Genomic DNA, 16,962 nt, shown 5'->3' with positions numbered 1-16,962 from the left:
CATCTGTGTTCCTGTGTAATCTCTGACTACCTGCAGCATCTAAGTATATTAAAATGGAAATATCTATCTGAAAAATTTATAATTTTTTAGAGATATGCAAACAATATTTTGATCTTATAATACCAATTAACATATAATATTAGTCAATATCATGAACACAAATAAAATGTATAGCTTACATGCCTAGCTCTTGTCCAAATCAATGCCTCGAGTGACTGCAGCTTTTTCTGCACTGTGTTTAGAAAACTTTAGTAGAGGTCATATCACTGAAACGTCTGTAGACATTCCCCCATTATCCTAACAGGAAAATCTCTCAATTTATTAACCTGTACAAGTTTGCCATTTTGGAATAAAATGCTAACTGAAGTGCTAACTGAGCTTTTTATTTATTTTAAATACTTCCTTAATATAACGGTATTTGGAATCCCACTAACACCCAAAGGCAAGGTAGATGTTCATTGACAGTTTCTGCTCTGAATACCTTGAAATACTTTAACATTTTCAGTTTTTCAGACACAAAAAGGACACTAAATTACATCAGTAAGAGGGCTATGCAATAATGTATTTATTGCCTTTCTCATTTTCTACTGAAGTTCTGATTCTGAAAATATAGCGCATATTTTCCTTAGCAAGACCTTATCTCTTTATAGTTTTATTGCTCCCAGAAATAATCAGCAGAACAGCTGAGAATTTTTTTATTATCCCATCACTATTCTATTTGATCTCAAGCTGGTCAGCCTCTGCTCATGTCCTTCTCCTGAGAGAAATCTTGAAATAAATGCAAAGCTTCAAGCAGCAAAAATCCCAACCAAAACAGAAACATTTTTCTAAATGTTAAAAAGTTACAGTAAAGGTCACATCTTCATTTCTGAAATGTAGAGACCATAAAGGATAAAGTCATCATGTTACTTTCTAATTTTATTTAAAATGAAGCTAGGTTGAAGAAGATGATACCTGGGTGGCTTCTTTTGGACATTTTATTTCCATTGGAAGACCTTTTTCAGTAAATGGGGTCTTTTTCAGCATGGGGTCTCCTGCCAACTCCAAGGTGATCACAGGAGTACTTGCCTTTACTCCTTGAATGAAAAGGATTAAAGAAATTATATATATTTTCTCAGTTCCTCCTTATATTTTTTCTTTTCTCCTCCCATGTGTTAGCCTAGAAATTAAAAAAAGTTCAGCATTTCTAGTCCCGATGAACCCTTTTTGTGTCTCTATGCATTCTATCAGCTGCCTGAAGGGAGAGGCAAAGAAAAAAGACAATTATTCTTCAGGCAGGTGAAGGCTGACATTTTATTTCTGTCCAAAGAATAAGGGGAAATTTCCTATAAAGATTTCAACCATATCTTCTAACTTAAAATAGCCTGAAAATCCACTAATCCAAGGAAAATTGTTGAATGAATTGCCTTGCCTAGGAATTAATTTTTTAAACACTGGTGGTTTAAAAGTACATAGTTAAGAGATCTCAAAATTAACATGAGTGTGCTTCCCAGTGAATGGCTACCTAAGGAAGACATGGTGTCAAACATAATATTAAAAAAATACCAAGAAGTGAGGAACAAATATTAAAGGGAAAATGCTTTGAGAACTTAGATGTGCAAAACATGTAATGCATTTTACCTTACAGAAGATTTACCACAAGACTCATTATAATTGGTGTTTTTTTAAAAGATCAGTTCCCTGAGGTTATATGGCAATATAAGAATTTTAGATTTAATTATTTTTTATTCCTCTGGGTAATAAAAAAAAAGCTTTGTAGCTAAAGGCTAAAAACCAGAAGGAAGATACAAAGAACCTAACATTTATTGTTATGATGCAATCTTACCTAATTTGAATCCTTTGGTTTTTTTTCTCTTTTGAGGATTGATGCATGAATCTTGAAATCTGGGTGTTAGCGGCTTTGGATTATGGACAAATAAATATTTATGTTTGCTTAGCATACATTCTCTCTGTTGTTTTGTTATATCATGGGTAATACTAGGGGTTCATGATTTATTGTGAAGTGAGATGACTGAGCTCCAAAAAGTGACACATTATATAAGAAACTATATCTAGATCTTGTCAGCCTTGTTAAACATTTTTTTAGAAATAAAATAAATAAAAATAAATAAAATAAATCCATTATTTCACAAGTGAAGACCTTGTACACGGCAGAAAGGTTGTGGAAATTTGAGATAAGAAAAAATTTAATAATTCAATAAATATGGTTATTTAAGGTATGTATGTATCAGTTTACAGCCCAACTAACTTCCTCCAACTATGATCATTGTGAATGATTGAAAACAAATAGTACAAAAAGTCTCTATATGTTTCTAATCTGAGACACACATAGAACAAGGCTCATCAACATTGGTCCTTCAAGATAATTGCAGGTCTCTATATTGCTGCAAGGTTTTGAATAAATGTGGTAAAAATGAAAATCTAGTAGTTCAGTAATAGCTTGTCAAAGAGTAATTGTGGGTAAAATGTTAATACATCTCTTTCCTTCTTTTTTATGTTGAATGAATTATTAATTTTTCATTTATTAGCTAACTCTGCATATTTGATTTTTTTTTAAGATTAGTAATTACTTAGAGCAACTTGAAGTATTTACACTGAATTTGTATGATTTTTTATCATACTGATGGTTTAAACACTCTGTCATATAAAATACAGCAATTACTATTGCCTTGTCTGGGAGAGGCTTGTAAAAACATGTCTCATTAATTTTATGAGGTCATCTAATTGATGTGAGAGCCAAGCAGCAGTTCTGGTGAGCAGCTGGAAAGCAGGCAGCTCCCTGTGGGTCTGTAGAGCTCAGGTGACTTCAGGCAGCCTCTGTGCCCTGGGAGGAATTCAGCTGCAGCATCCACTGAGCAGGGCATGCTGCCCTATGCCCCATCTTTGGCATCACTGTTTCTTTCACATGAACTGCAATGCTGAAGGGAGAAAAGGAAAAGTGCTTAAATCTCAGTGTAAAACTGCCACCAAGTTTCATTGGACTGGAAATGATTGTATATGAGTAGATCGATTCTACCTTGTGGCAGCATGTTGTGGCAGCACTAGAAAGACTATGAAAGGCTATGCAAACATAGAATGGAGATAGCAACATTTGCATCAAGACACAGAGTTGTCTCACATTGATGTTCTAAAAATTATATTATATAAGGTTTTGATGTTTTTTACTAACCCATTGGTATGGGTGAGAACTGTCCATGAACAGCCACTGAAATAAAAATGCTCAATATGTGAACATATTGTTCTAAGAATTTGTCTGTCATTCATCTTCAAATTTCAACCACTGGGGAGCATGATGTTGCATTTAAAATGCACATAAAAAGATAAATTCATTTTATGGTAACTTTCCTTTAAAGAAAATTCTGGAATAATAGGTTTTATCTTATGATCCTTGTTCAGACTGTGAGTCTTTAGGCAAAAAGGTCAGGCACATTAAGCATATAAGATGCTTAACGCATTCTTTCCTCCTGGCAATGTGTTAAAGGATTTACAAAGATGTTTTCCCTCTACTCCCTTTAGTTTGGGACAGTAGTTCTTGTATTATAGGACATGATTAGGTTTTCCACTTATGTTGAGAAACATGTCTATCAAATATGAGAGCGATCAAATCAATCAAAAAGATTGTACATAATGAAGTTTCTTAAAGTTTTCATTCATGGTAGTATCATGCTACATGATTTTTATGTGATTTAATGAAAACATTGGAATAGAACTTTTGCAAAAAGCTTCCATCAGAACTAATTTTCTGCATAAAACTTAAACAGCTTTTTCTTTATTGACATTTTCCTCAACTTTCCAGTGTAAAAAAAGCATTTGAAGTTAAAACCAAAGACATTTCCATAGGCTGAAAGAGGAAAGATTTAGCTTATATGTGAGAAAGAAATTCTTTAGTACAAGAGTCATGAGGCACTGGAATAAGTTTCCTAGAGAAGTTGTGTATGCCTCATCTGTGGAAATGTTCAAGGCCAGGTGGGATGGGGCTTTAAATGAATGGATCTATTGGGTGGCAGCCCTGCAATTTGCAGAGAGTTGGAACTAGGTGATCCTTAAGGTCCCTTCTGACCCAAACCATTCTATGCAGCTATGAAAGACCTTTATATGTTCTTACATGAAATAATGTTACTCTCAGCAAAGCTGTACCAGATGTTGCAAATTATGACAGACAACACCACTGGCCCTGTTCAAATATTTGTTGTTTAAATAAATGTGCTTTCCACTTTGTGAAAAATAAAATTAAATTTGGATGCAGCATGCTACACAAGAACATGAAATATTTAAAACTAGGAGAAATTATAACAACGTAGCTTGAAGCTAAGCAAGAACCTGAGGGCATACACTATGAGCACCAAAGGGCCAAGAATATTTTCAGTATGCAATGTCAGTACTTGTAATAACCTCAGAATTTCTCCATATCTCTTTCACCTTCACTGCTGAATTTTCTTCTGTTCTTTAGCTAGTGTAATATGGGTAAATACTTCCTTTCAAAAGAAATTGTTATAGTGATTAATACCAAGGTAAAATTCTAGCTCTTTTTAAAGCGATCAGTATGAGTGGTTGACATTTTCTGAGTCTATGCACTTGATAGTCGATTGCATATTTATGAGCATCTTATATGCTTAATGCTACAGAAAAATACAAGAGGCTCTTGAAATATCTTTACTCCTCCTCCAAGTGACATTCATAGAGAACTAAAAAAAAAACCTCATAAAAGAAGCAGTCTTCAAAGTATTCTGAAAGCTCCTAAAATGGGTAGGACAAGAACCACAACTGCAATTTAAAAGTATCAAAAGGACAAGTCAAGTTTTTACTGTTATACACAATTACATATCTCACTGCAGCAAAATCACAGTTCCCCTCTAGAATGTATAATACAAGCTCTTCACATGCCTTACACTTCCATTTACTCACCATTTCCAATGAGGACCAACATAGAAGCATTAAAATGTGTTTGTGAAAGTTTCTGTCACAGTCAGAAAAACCCTTTCTTCCTGCACAGAATGGACTAGCCAACTGAAAAGGATAAAAATGATACTAACTGCTGCTAGGCAGTGGCCAAATACCTGGAAATTCTCATGTTTCAGAACATACAGAGAGTAGAACAAGCTGAATCATTACCAGAGAGAATAATTTCTCTTTTTTTATGGATATAGCTCTAGTCACTACTAGGACCCAGAAAGAACAGTCCTAGAGAGCAGTAATGTAATCAGAAACATTGCTTTTACTATAAATTACTGCCTGTATTAGCAAACTCTCTTTCAGAAACAAGACAAATCATTCAGTCCAGTAAAGCAGCTCAACATTTTTCTTCTTACAGGCTGTGCTTCATAATCTTTGTTACTTATTTAAGTCTTCTGTTATAATTCCATTTGTTGCTTCCTTAGACAATAGCCAACATGTTAAGCTTAGAAGTGCTAAAGGGAGTAAACCAGAGGCAGAACAAGAGCTAATGATACCAATAGCATTGTTCTCGTAACTTAAAGCAGGAAAAAATCTATACCTGTGAACTGAATTCTGCACTAGTAATGAAGATGCCAATGTTGATGACAGTACAACTGGAAGCGGTGTCATTGAGTAGATGGGTTTTTCTCTGATTTTTACTTAAAGACTACAACAACTGGAAAAAAAAACCTTCAATACTTATGTAACCAGGGACATGTAGGCATAATTACTCCTGAAAACTGCTCTTGCCCTGCTAATGGGCTTTAGAACAAAGTACTGGTATCTGGTTTATCTGGTTTCATCTGGGATAGAAATCTTTTTGTTCATAGTAGCAGGTACAGTGCTGTGGTTTGCATTTAGTATGAAAACAATGTCAATAACACACCGATGTAGTTATTGCTAAGTGGTGCTTGTCAAGGACTTTTCAGCGCACTGTGCTCTGACAGTGAGGAGATCCCCAAGGAGCTGGGAGGGAACAGAGCCAGGGCATGTGACTTTAACTGGCTGAAGGAATATTCCATACCATTAAACATCATGCTCAGTATATAAACTGGGAAAATTGGCCAGGAGGGGCCAATCTGGAACCATCTGGGCATTGTTCAGCATGTGGTGAGCAACTCTACTGTGCATCGTTTGTATTTCCTGGACCTTATTGCTCTCTTTCTCCTTTTCATTAAAATTATTTTTTTATCATTGTTACTATTATCAATATTGTTATTTCTTTAAATAATTAAAACCGTTCTTATCTCAACCCATTGGTTTTAATTTCTTTTTCCCTGTTGTTCTCCCCACCAGGGACAGGGGGGTGCAGGAAGTGAGAAAGCAGCTGTGTGACACTGTTATATCTCTATCTGTTATTGCAGAAAAATCTCCAGAGAAGATAGGCTGCAAAATACATTAAAAAAATATACTATGACTTGATACTATTAGATGGTCTGCATACATCTGCCATCCCATAACCCACAGATGTCTTTGTTGTCCTCTGGCAGCAAGAAAAAAAATACTGTACCTTGTTCAAATGGAAGAACTAGAAACACAAATTATTTATCTGTTCAGGTAGGTCTGGGGAACACTAGGAGATCGAAACAAGTTTTACAATATTTAGACTTCCCACAGAAAAAGCTTTTCTCTCCCCATGAACAGGAGGACAGAGTTTGTGTCTTCTGCTGACACAGCAGTATCTGTCAAAACAGAAACAAAACAATTTTCCCTCTAGAATTCAAGCTTTAGCTGATAGCTAAACTGAGGGGTTTGCCCTTCAACAGACAGTGAAAACCCTTCTGAAATTAAGATTTCTGGTGCATCTTTGTGCTAATTTCACCTGAGGGTCTGTAATGAAATCCATCAATGCCCAGGACCATACCTAAAGTTTTCATATCTGTCTAGCTGAGAGAAAGGATTGGAGAGAAGACCTAGAGCAGCCTGCAAACTCAGCACAAATGTATCACAAAGACAGTTAAGGTTCAGCTTACCTCACACCCAAAAGCATACCTCTGTGCAGAAATTAATCAGCTTTTTTTCAGTATCGTTAATGATAACATATAAAAAACAGACACAGTTCATACACTAAATATTTACAATATCCTAAGGTTTGCTGTTGTTTCAAGCTGCTTTCCACTCATTCTTTCCTCTTTCTTTCTCCCCAAGTCATTTTTTTTCTCTCGGTGCTATAGCAAAGTGAAATTCACAATAGCCATAACTGAGTTAGTATTATTCAACCAAGTTTTTATACGCCCACATCAACTGCAAATCTTCAGGAGTTCACTGCTGCTTCCTAGCCAATAACAAAGCTTTTGCCTCCACTACTGCTTCTGTAATGGGATTGAAAATATTTCCAACATCCTCCTACTAAAATGCTTATGCCAGCCTTTAATTATACTCCAATCTTCTTGTATATCCACCCCTTTTCAACAGTCCCTTGCACAATGATTTGCATTCACCCTTGCACCCTGTGTTCTGCCTCTACTGTTCCATTTTGTTTGGAATAAAGAAGTTTAAAGACCTTAATTTACATTTCTTAAATTCAAGCATAAGATTTTGCCTCTAAAAAAGTATGTGTTATCATCTGATTCTTTTAAGTTCCTGCAACCTACTCATTTGCAGTCTGATAAAACAATTCCACAATGTTTGGAGATATCTAAAAACTCACAAGGAAGTGTAACTCCTTGACAAACTATTTCAAAATAATTCTGCTTTATGAATATATAAGAACAGAATACAATTTTAATTTTTCTGAAAGAAATAAAAAACAATAACCAAACACAATCCAAACCCACAAAAAAACCCAAACCTAGAAGGAATATGGATTACTTTCATTCCAAAAGGGGATATCACACATGTTCATGCATATTCACAGGACAGAGGTCTTTATTTCTCCTTCCCATGTAAATTTTAATCAGAAACACCCATTATTTTAGCAAAAAAATATTTTTAAAACTCATTTTAAAAATAAATACAGTTCTGTGGTTCTTTAATTGCTTGGAAACAAAATATTAGGAAGTAAATGGCAGGAGACAAATTCATCAGTGAAGATGGTTCTGATGCCCTTGCAACTGAGCTAGAAATATAGGCTAATATTTGTATTCTTTGACAATAACAGTTAAACTTGCTTGTATTTTCAAATGAAAATATATGTGAAAATATTTTTCAAAATTAATGTAAGCATTGGACAGAACTGGAAACATGCAAACAGATTCCAAGGCAGCAGTGCATAAACACTGAAAGCTTTCCTTTGTTTCAGTATTCGATAAAAATGCTAAATAGGGCAATTTTTTACAGAAGGATGGAAATGGAACACATATATGCATGTATAAACATGGATCTGCACTACATTGAATGAAGACCTGAAAATGTCATTGAGAGCTTTTGCCCCGATTTTTAGAACTGTAGTTTTATTAATTAGATATACAAGTCTTTTGCAGAATTTTAAATAAAGGAATATGAAATGTTTTGGCATAATTACTCATTGCCAGGAACAATAATATTCATTTGTAGTGGTTTAGGTTTGTTAATTTGAGATTTTTGGCTAATGTACTAAATAATGTGGTGGGTTTAGTGCTGGTTAAAATTATTAGTGTAGTTATTTATTTTTGGTTGTGATATATGGATTAAGAGGAGGGTAAAATAGGTTTAAATTTTAGAAGGTATGACGAAAAGTTTTATTAAATAGAATTAAAAGAATAAGCATTATTAAAATAAAACTTTTAGAATACTTTTTTCCCCCTGCCTGACTTGTTTTTTTTTAATTGAAAATGTAGAGATAAAACTTGGGATTTTAAATTAGTTTTTAATTTTATAATAATTTTATATTAGTTTTTTTTAGAGGGAGGAGTTATTTTTGTTATCTTATAAAGATTTTTTTATAAGAAATAGTTGTTTGTGGTTTTTATTTTTATGAATAGTAGTGGCTTGGGAAAGGATTTGTAATTGTGAAGTTTTTTTTTGTTTTTACAGCCTTCCTACAGCTGGGTAAATGGGTTATATTAATTTATGGGGTATTATATTTAGGATGAGCTGTTTAAAGGTAAAGTTATTTTGGAAATAGAGGGGGGGTAAACGGTTTTTATTATTTTAAAGTTTTTTTTATGAGATTATAGTTTTTTTAGTATTTATTTTGTTTTATTATGGATACTTTTGTTTAAATTTATAGTTTGAATACTTAATTTTCTTGTACTTTCTTATGAATTAAAGAGGATATTTTAGTATATTATAGCTTATTTTTACAGTTTTACTAAAAGAACTTTTAGCTTTGATATTAGGGTATTTTCTTAATTTTTTTTATTTGAGACTTGATTCTTAAGAATTGACTTTGGTGTTTTTATGTTGCTTTTTTATGTGTCATTATTTTGTTGGGTTTTTTTTTTTGAGAGAAGGTTTGTATTTTCATTTGTGTAGTGAAAGGGTTAATATTTAGTTTAGGCTTGTAGATGGTTATGGGTAGTGGTTAAGCAGTTGTGGTGATGGATTTTAGGCCACACTGGGTTCTTCTCTGTGCCTGGCAGCCGCCGGGCGGGAGGCTGGGGCAGAGTGGCCTGGCCTGGCACAGAGCCGCTCACAGGGTCCGGCGAACCCTGGCTTGGCTTGGGCCAGTGATGGGGGGCCAGGGCTTGGTGTCAGCAAAATGTTAGCAGCTGTGAAGCGGGCCAGCTTCAGCCAGGGCCCTGCTGATGTAAATTAAAGGGCCAGGAGACCTTCTGCTCCCATTTAACATGCCTTTATTAGACAGAACTGGGCCTAGAGGTGGGGGCTCGGAGTGCACGCCGCCGCCGCTGCTGCTCCCCGTGGTCAACATTGAGGAGGAGGATCACACAGGCCTGTCGTCACCCACTGTCGGCAGGACTGGAGTCTCCATCCTTGCCAGGATCGCCCAGAAGTTCTATCTCAGGCTCAAAGGTCTAGGGGTGTCTTCCCTCTCAATGACCCTCTAGGTCATGTCAACCAGCTTGCTGGACTGGGATTGGTGTACCCAGTCTCCCCAGGTCCCCGCTGCCTCCGCAGTGTGTTCCTCCAGATGTTTCTTGAGAGTGGCTCCTTGTCCAGGGCTGTCTCCGCTCCCAGGTGGTAATAGGATTTTAATATGCATCCATGTGCAAGTCTTCATGGGAAATGCGGACATTCGTCCTATGTGCAAGCCTTTATGGGAAATGTGGAAGTTCATCCTGGGTAGCAGCAGCTAAATTACCCGATGGGCTGGGAGGGAGTAAGGGATGGGGATACAAATGCAAAGATAAAACAAGTACAAACTTCTTGACGGTGGGCCCTTTTGGGGCTTACAACACCAAACAACAAAACAAATACGAACTTCTTAACAGTGAACCCTTTTGGGGCTTACAACACCAAAACCCCTTATCCAGACACCTAAACTGGGATTGAAACAAGAACATATAATTTGAATATTGGGATTTTTGTTTATAACACTGCGGCCTCCCTGCCCTCGCCTGGCTGCTGCTGGGGCCTGGCCAAGCCATGCTGGCCCCATTGAGGAGCTCGGTTACTTTTTGAGGCTGGAAGTAAGAGAGAGATTTTTTTTGGGCTTCCTTGTTTTTAAAATGTGGAATTCACAGAGGCAGACAGAGCTTCTAAATGGTTTACTAAGACGTTAATTCTCAGAGCTAGCCAGCTATTGGTTTTTTCCAGGCACAGCGGATGCTTTTAGCAGCTTCTCTCAAAAAAATAATTTATGTGGGTGGTTTCTTTCTTCCTAACTAAATACCAATTAATGCAAAACCAGCACATTCCACCCCTTGCCTCTGTGAATACACATTTTAAAAATTATTGTTAAAATTACATTTAGCATACAACTTTTATTTAATAAAACTACTAAATTCACAGCAGCAAAAAAAATGTTACTAACTTCTACTCTTACACATTTCACCACAATTGCTATGTAAACCTTCTACTATTATTTTACATTAGCTTATGACTAAATATATGCTTTTTTTTACTTTTTTGTAAATAATTTTTATCATATAGCTTTTATTAATTGCGCACATTTTTTACTAGAAGATGTTGTGGTTTCAGTTCGTAACCAGTCAGAAACATCAATTTTGTGTAGTGGTTTACATTCGCTAATTTGAATTTTTTGATTAACATGTTAAAAAATGTGGTGGGTTTAGCGCTAACTAAAATTACTAGTGCGCTTACTTATTTTTTGGAGGAGAGTAAAATAAGCTTAAAACTTGAAAGGTATGAAGAAGACAATTAACAAACCTAAAAGAATCAGAAGCATTATGATAAAACTTTTAGAACACTTTTCTTCCCCCTGCCTTCTTTTTTTCTTAATTGACAACACAGAGACAAAACCTGGTATTTTAAATCAGTTAGTAACTACAATAGTCTTTTATCAGTTTTTGTAGGGAGAAGAGTTTTCTCTTGCTATGCTATGGAGACTCTTTATAAGAAATAGTTCTCTCGTGCCTTTTCATTTTTACGAACAGTAGCTGCCTGGGAAAAGATTTGCAATTGTGAAACTCTTCTCATTTTGACAGCCTTCCCACAGCTGGGTAAATGGGTCATGTTAACTTTTAGGGTATTATTTTAAGGATGTGTTGTTTAAAGGTAAAGGTTCTTTTCATCTATCTTTACAATTATCTTATCTCAGAGGTCTATCTTTTCTCTTCCCGGGGGCAAAGGGTTTTCATCACTTTTTTTTTTTTCTGTTCAAGCTTCTCATGAGATCATCATGAGTCTCTTCAGCATTTATTTTGCTTTATCATGGGTACCTCTGCTCACATTTACAGTTTGAACACTCCATCCTCACATACTTTCTCATTAATTAAAGGGGATATTTTATTGTATTATAGTCTATTTCCATGGCTTTACTAAAAGAACTTCCAGCTTCAATACTAGGGCATCTATTTATTCTCCTTGTATCTGAAACTTGTTTCTCTTTTTACTGACCTTGGTGATTATATGTGGTCTTTTTACATGTTGTCACTGTGTTTTTCTCTCTCTTGAGAGAGGATCAAGGTTTGCAGGTCTGATCTGTGCAGTGAAAGGGTTGGTATTTTGTCTAGGCTTGCAGATGGTCGTGGGCAGTGGCCAAACAGTCACAGTGGTGGATTTCAGGCCACGCTGGGTCCCTCCCTCTGCTCGGTGGAGTGGGGCCAGTGCTACAGGGGAGCTCAGTTACCTTTCAAGGCCAGAAGCAAGAGAGAGATTTTCTGGGCTTGCCTGTTTTTAAAATGTGGCATTCACAGAGGCAGACCCAGCTTCTAAATGGTTTAACAGGATGTTAATTCTCAGAGCTAGCCAGCTATTTTTTGTTTTCCAGGCACAGAGGAAGCTGTTAGCAGCTTTTTGCAAGAAAATAATTTCTGTGAGTAGTTTCTTTCTTCCTTACTAAATATCAATTCATGCGAAACCAGCACATCATCTTACATCTATCAGAGTTCCTTACAGTGGCCTCCAAAAAGTTAATGGAATAGACTTTACTTAGCATTACTGCCTTTAATTTAAGGCAGTGACACTGTACGTCACAGATTACATATAAAGCCTAGTTCTTCAGATATTTATGTGCCCCTACAGCCTATTGATTGTCTAGGAAATACATTTTTCTATGAGAATAGAGCAAATTATTACCCTTTTTGAAATGAATTTAAAATTTTCAATAAATAAATGTATATATATATATGTTTCTCCCTAAGATCATATCCTTTTTGTATAATTTTTTTCTTTGTTGCATTAAAAGACCCAAACTGAAAAGAAAAAGGAAAAAGAATCCATACAACAACAACAAAACAAACAAAAAATCTCACACAGAAAAAAATCAAAATCCACAAAACTATCCAGGGATAGAATTTCTTCCACTACCTATATTCTCACTTACTTTGTATTCTTCATATTCAGTGTTATTATGAAAATTATACCCTGTTGTTGAACCCACAATGCAGTTTATTTCCCTCAAAAACATCAGCAGAAATTCCTACAAGAAATTCCTACACAGATCTGAAAACCCAACAGCTGTGAAGCCTCATCCTCAGAGACTCCATATTTCCTTCAACCCTGAACAGACCAATGTCTATTTTGACTCCATAGTCTTTAAGGGTCCTATTTAATGCCATCCTTTTGAGTCAAACCTTCTACCTACAAATCCCTCAATAACAGGCAGAGATAGACAATTGTCACCTAGATTGTTACCAGTTTCTTCTGTCACCCAGCTCTGCCTTGGTGGGATGTTGCCCGCCTCCAATCTCCTGCTTGTTCACCCAGGTACGGAGGGCACGCTCCCAACTGCATCCCACCCACTAGTGTACAAAGTCTGCCTACAATCACTGAATACTTCAAAGCCTCCAAAACCACGATTTTCCTGGGTGATATCCTAACACAGTCGGCTGTAGTGCTGTACTGCATAGAAGAGAGCAGTCACAGCCCAGGCATCAAGTATGCCCAACACACAAACAAGGTTTTTCATAAAGGCTCATGCAAAAACCCATACATTAACAAAGAAGCACAGACAGATTTAGAGCATATATTCATCCCAAAGAAAATTCACAATCCAAAGATAAAGTCAATTCAATACTTTCTAGATATCCTCTGAATATGAATTTTTCTTCTTGTAAACCTCTCTGAAGAGGTTTGTGTATGATCAACCTCTGTCTGCCTCAGATGAAGAGAAGAAAGATTACTGAAGAAGCTACACTTTAATGCCTATAGTCATTTAATTAATTTACAAAATAATCCAGTGGGAACCCACTGAAGACCAGAAGAACATCAAATTGCTTGTCTCTCCCGATGCCACGTATACAATGGGCACAGCTTCTGAGCACTCCTTAGAAAATAAAGGTCATCCTTAAAAGGAATTTCAAAACATTTCAAGCATATTTATAGTGCTCAACAAACTGTCACATTAAGTCAGCTATCCACTGATTATCCACAAAAGAATGTTTTCCAAGTAAGATGTTTCATACACTCTAGACATAAAGGGACATAGATTTCTTTCAATAGCATCCCACTTCACAATTAAAAGCAAGGGTGACTTCTGACAAAGTAAATGTTGGGTAAGTAATACCTACTGTAATTTCCTTCAAACAGGATTAATCAAATAATTCTTTTTCTGGTTCTTAGTAATGACCTTCTTGAGCCACTGAAGGACCTTACTGCAAACTCTGAACATCTATTCTTTTTGGAAATAAATTAATCTATGTGGGTTGGAGACAAGTTTATATACTTTTATTTCCACTTTGATGTTTTAGAAAGGACTTATTCACAGCAAAAAGACACTTTAAAGTCACATAAGGTTTTTCTGGATATGTGGGGGTGTCTGGAAGATAAAAATATAGTGTATTTTACACAGTCCTCACAAGAAACTCACTTTAGTAGAAAAAAGAGCTACTTTGTGTAACAGTTCATATTTCAGTAGTGATTTTTAGTGTGGAAAAATCTCTGATTCCATGATTATATTAAATTAGCATAGATTAATAAATAATTAATAAATAGCTATTTTTTTTAGAATATCTGGAAGTAATAATTATAATTTTAATGTTTGTTGGGATCTGTCCCCTTGCTAACTTCTACAGGTATACTTCCAAAGAAAATTCTACATCAAAATGACAGGAGAAAATAAAGCCTTTACTTGTAAAATAGGCAGGGAGATTATTCTGCTACGATATGTGAATCTCTCCCTTGTCCCCCAGAATCCTCAGCTAATGTTATTGATATAAGTCCGTGCTATCTGTTCCTCTGGAAAACTACACTGCCCATTTCTTTGCTACCTGAATAAAAACCTTTTCCTGAAGAACTAAAATGTTGAAATTGGAAAATGCAAATAATTTAGGAACATATTTTCCATTTCTACAAGTGATATTTCTCTAATTTCACTTCCCAGAAATTGTGTATTTGGCCAAGACAGACAACATGGCTAAAATATTCAATATTTTACATTCAATAAATTAAGGAGAAAAAAAAAAAAGGTAAAAAAACTCCAAAATAAAACCAAACTACCAACCAAAACCCCTCAACCTTCTCTTGAGGAGAATTTCAGACAAAGTGCTCCAGTCTTCATTAAAACCTGGAGAATATCTAGCATTCAATTAAATTCAGTTCTCTAAATGATAATATCAATTTACTAATAAGTAAAAAACTCTTAAAGGCTATTTTAAAGTGTCTGTTTAGAGACAGTGAAAAGCAAAATATCTAGATGGCTTCTTTATATTGTTGTGGAATAAAGTTACAAAACAATTTGGAAAATGGAATTTGTGAACACTCTCACAAAGGCTTTAACAGAGAGGACACTGGGAGTTTCAGTATATTCTGCTTTTGTTATTTGCTAAGAGTTGCCTCTAAAGGGACAAGGAATGTGGAAAATCATGGCAATTTTTCACATAGTTTGAAAATGGCTTAACACAAGAGTTAGAATTTATGAAAAAATTAGCTACTGTACCAGGACAATGAATAAACAAACATACAGCTCCCCTCCTTCATATGGAGTGATGATAACTATAGGATAATACCACCATTATATCCTTATTTTCTAGGTGAATAGTACTTTTTCTACTTTTCCCTCAACCTCATTAAGATCCTGACTATGGAATAATGATAATGTATACACATCCTTCTCCAGCCTTTCCTCCAGAAACAGCTCCAAATCAATGCCCATGAATCATCACACCTTCGTCTACAGCAGGTTATTCCAGACTCAAAAGAAATCTGAAATAGTTGTCTTTAATAGCTTTTTCTTAATTTGTCATAATGAATATATTGTTGAGCATCACCCATACCACAAAGAAATTCTTATCTCTGAATTACTCAAGAGAAAGATAGATGAGGATACGAACACATGCTGTTCAGTCGTATTTGTGTGATAAATGAAAGTCCTTTCAAAGTCATGCTTTGAATTAAGACACAGCTATTCCTGATCAGTCCCTAAAACTACCTGAGAGGAGGTTGTTGAGAGGTGGGGGTCTTCTTCCAGGTAGCAAGTGATAGGATGAGAGGAAATGGCCTTGAGTTGCACCAGTGGGTATTTAGGTTGGATATTAGGAGAAATTTCTTCACTGAAAAAGTAGTCAAAAGCTAGAACAGGAATGAAGTGGTATAGTCACCATCCCTGGAGGGGTTTAAAAGCTCTATAGATGTGGCGCTTGGGGACGTGGTTTAGTGGTAGACTTGCCAATGCTGGGAGAATGGATGGGCTTGAGGATTTTAAAGGTCTTTTCCAACCTAAACTATTCTGTGATACTATGACAGAACAGAAAAACACCACTGCCACAACCACCACCAGAGTGCAGACAGTCAGAGCACCAGGAGAGGGAAAAGAGCAGAGCCACATCCACTTGCCTGAATGCCCTGACAGGCACTCACTGCTGTCTGCAGGCCGGGCAAAGCTGGTGACAGGGTCCTGTCATTTTGCATTGAAAACAACATTAGGACTCACTCATAAAAGCAAATTCATATCTAAGAAAATTTTTAAAATATTAATTTCTAAAATACAGTTTCTTACCTCCATCTTCACCTGCTCGGAGTATTCCTGCTGCCTAAGTGGTCGAGTTCCTGGCAGGAACTCTGCACTGCACCAGTCCCTTCTCTTTACTGTGGTGGCTTTAATTGAATTAAAATTCCTGTCCATTGGGACAGGAATGACTGGAATCAGCTATGAACAGAGGCATGTGGTAAGGGATGGCAGAGACTCCAGCAGAAAGGTACAGCTATCTCCATTTGCAGTCAAGGTAGGTAAACTTCTCCAAAATACTTTCCTATATCACCTATAAGGGACAGGAGATTTGATACAATGCAATGAACCTAAAGTTTTCCTACACCTACCCAGCATACACCATGTCACTCACTGTTTTGTCATGGGCAGTTTGACAGATGGCTGATTGCAGGTCATTTTGGCAAAAGCTTGTCACTCAGAACAATTCTACAGGACCAATGTGGACTCAAAACTAGAAAACAAAGAAAACCCCAAACCATCAAAATGGTTGCATTACAGACTAGGGAAAATACTTCAGAGTATTCACCCCAAAGTGCCCACTTCTTTGTTCACTTCTACAGTGAAAACTGCAAACCGTTTCAAAATTGAGCAGTAGG

Source organism: Poecile atricapillus, chromosome 1 (genome assembly GCF_030490865.1).
Source record: "Poecile atricapillus isolate bPoeAtr1 chromosome 1, bPoeAtr1.hap1, whole genome shotgun sequence".
In the NCBI taxonomy this organism is placed as follows: domain Eukaryota; kingdom Metazoa; phylum Chordata; class Aves; order Passeriformes; family Paridae; genus Poecile; species Poecile atricapillus.
The sequence above is the reverse complement of the archived record's forward strand: the minus strand, read 5'-3'. Positions refer to the sequence as shown.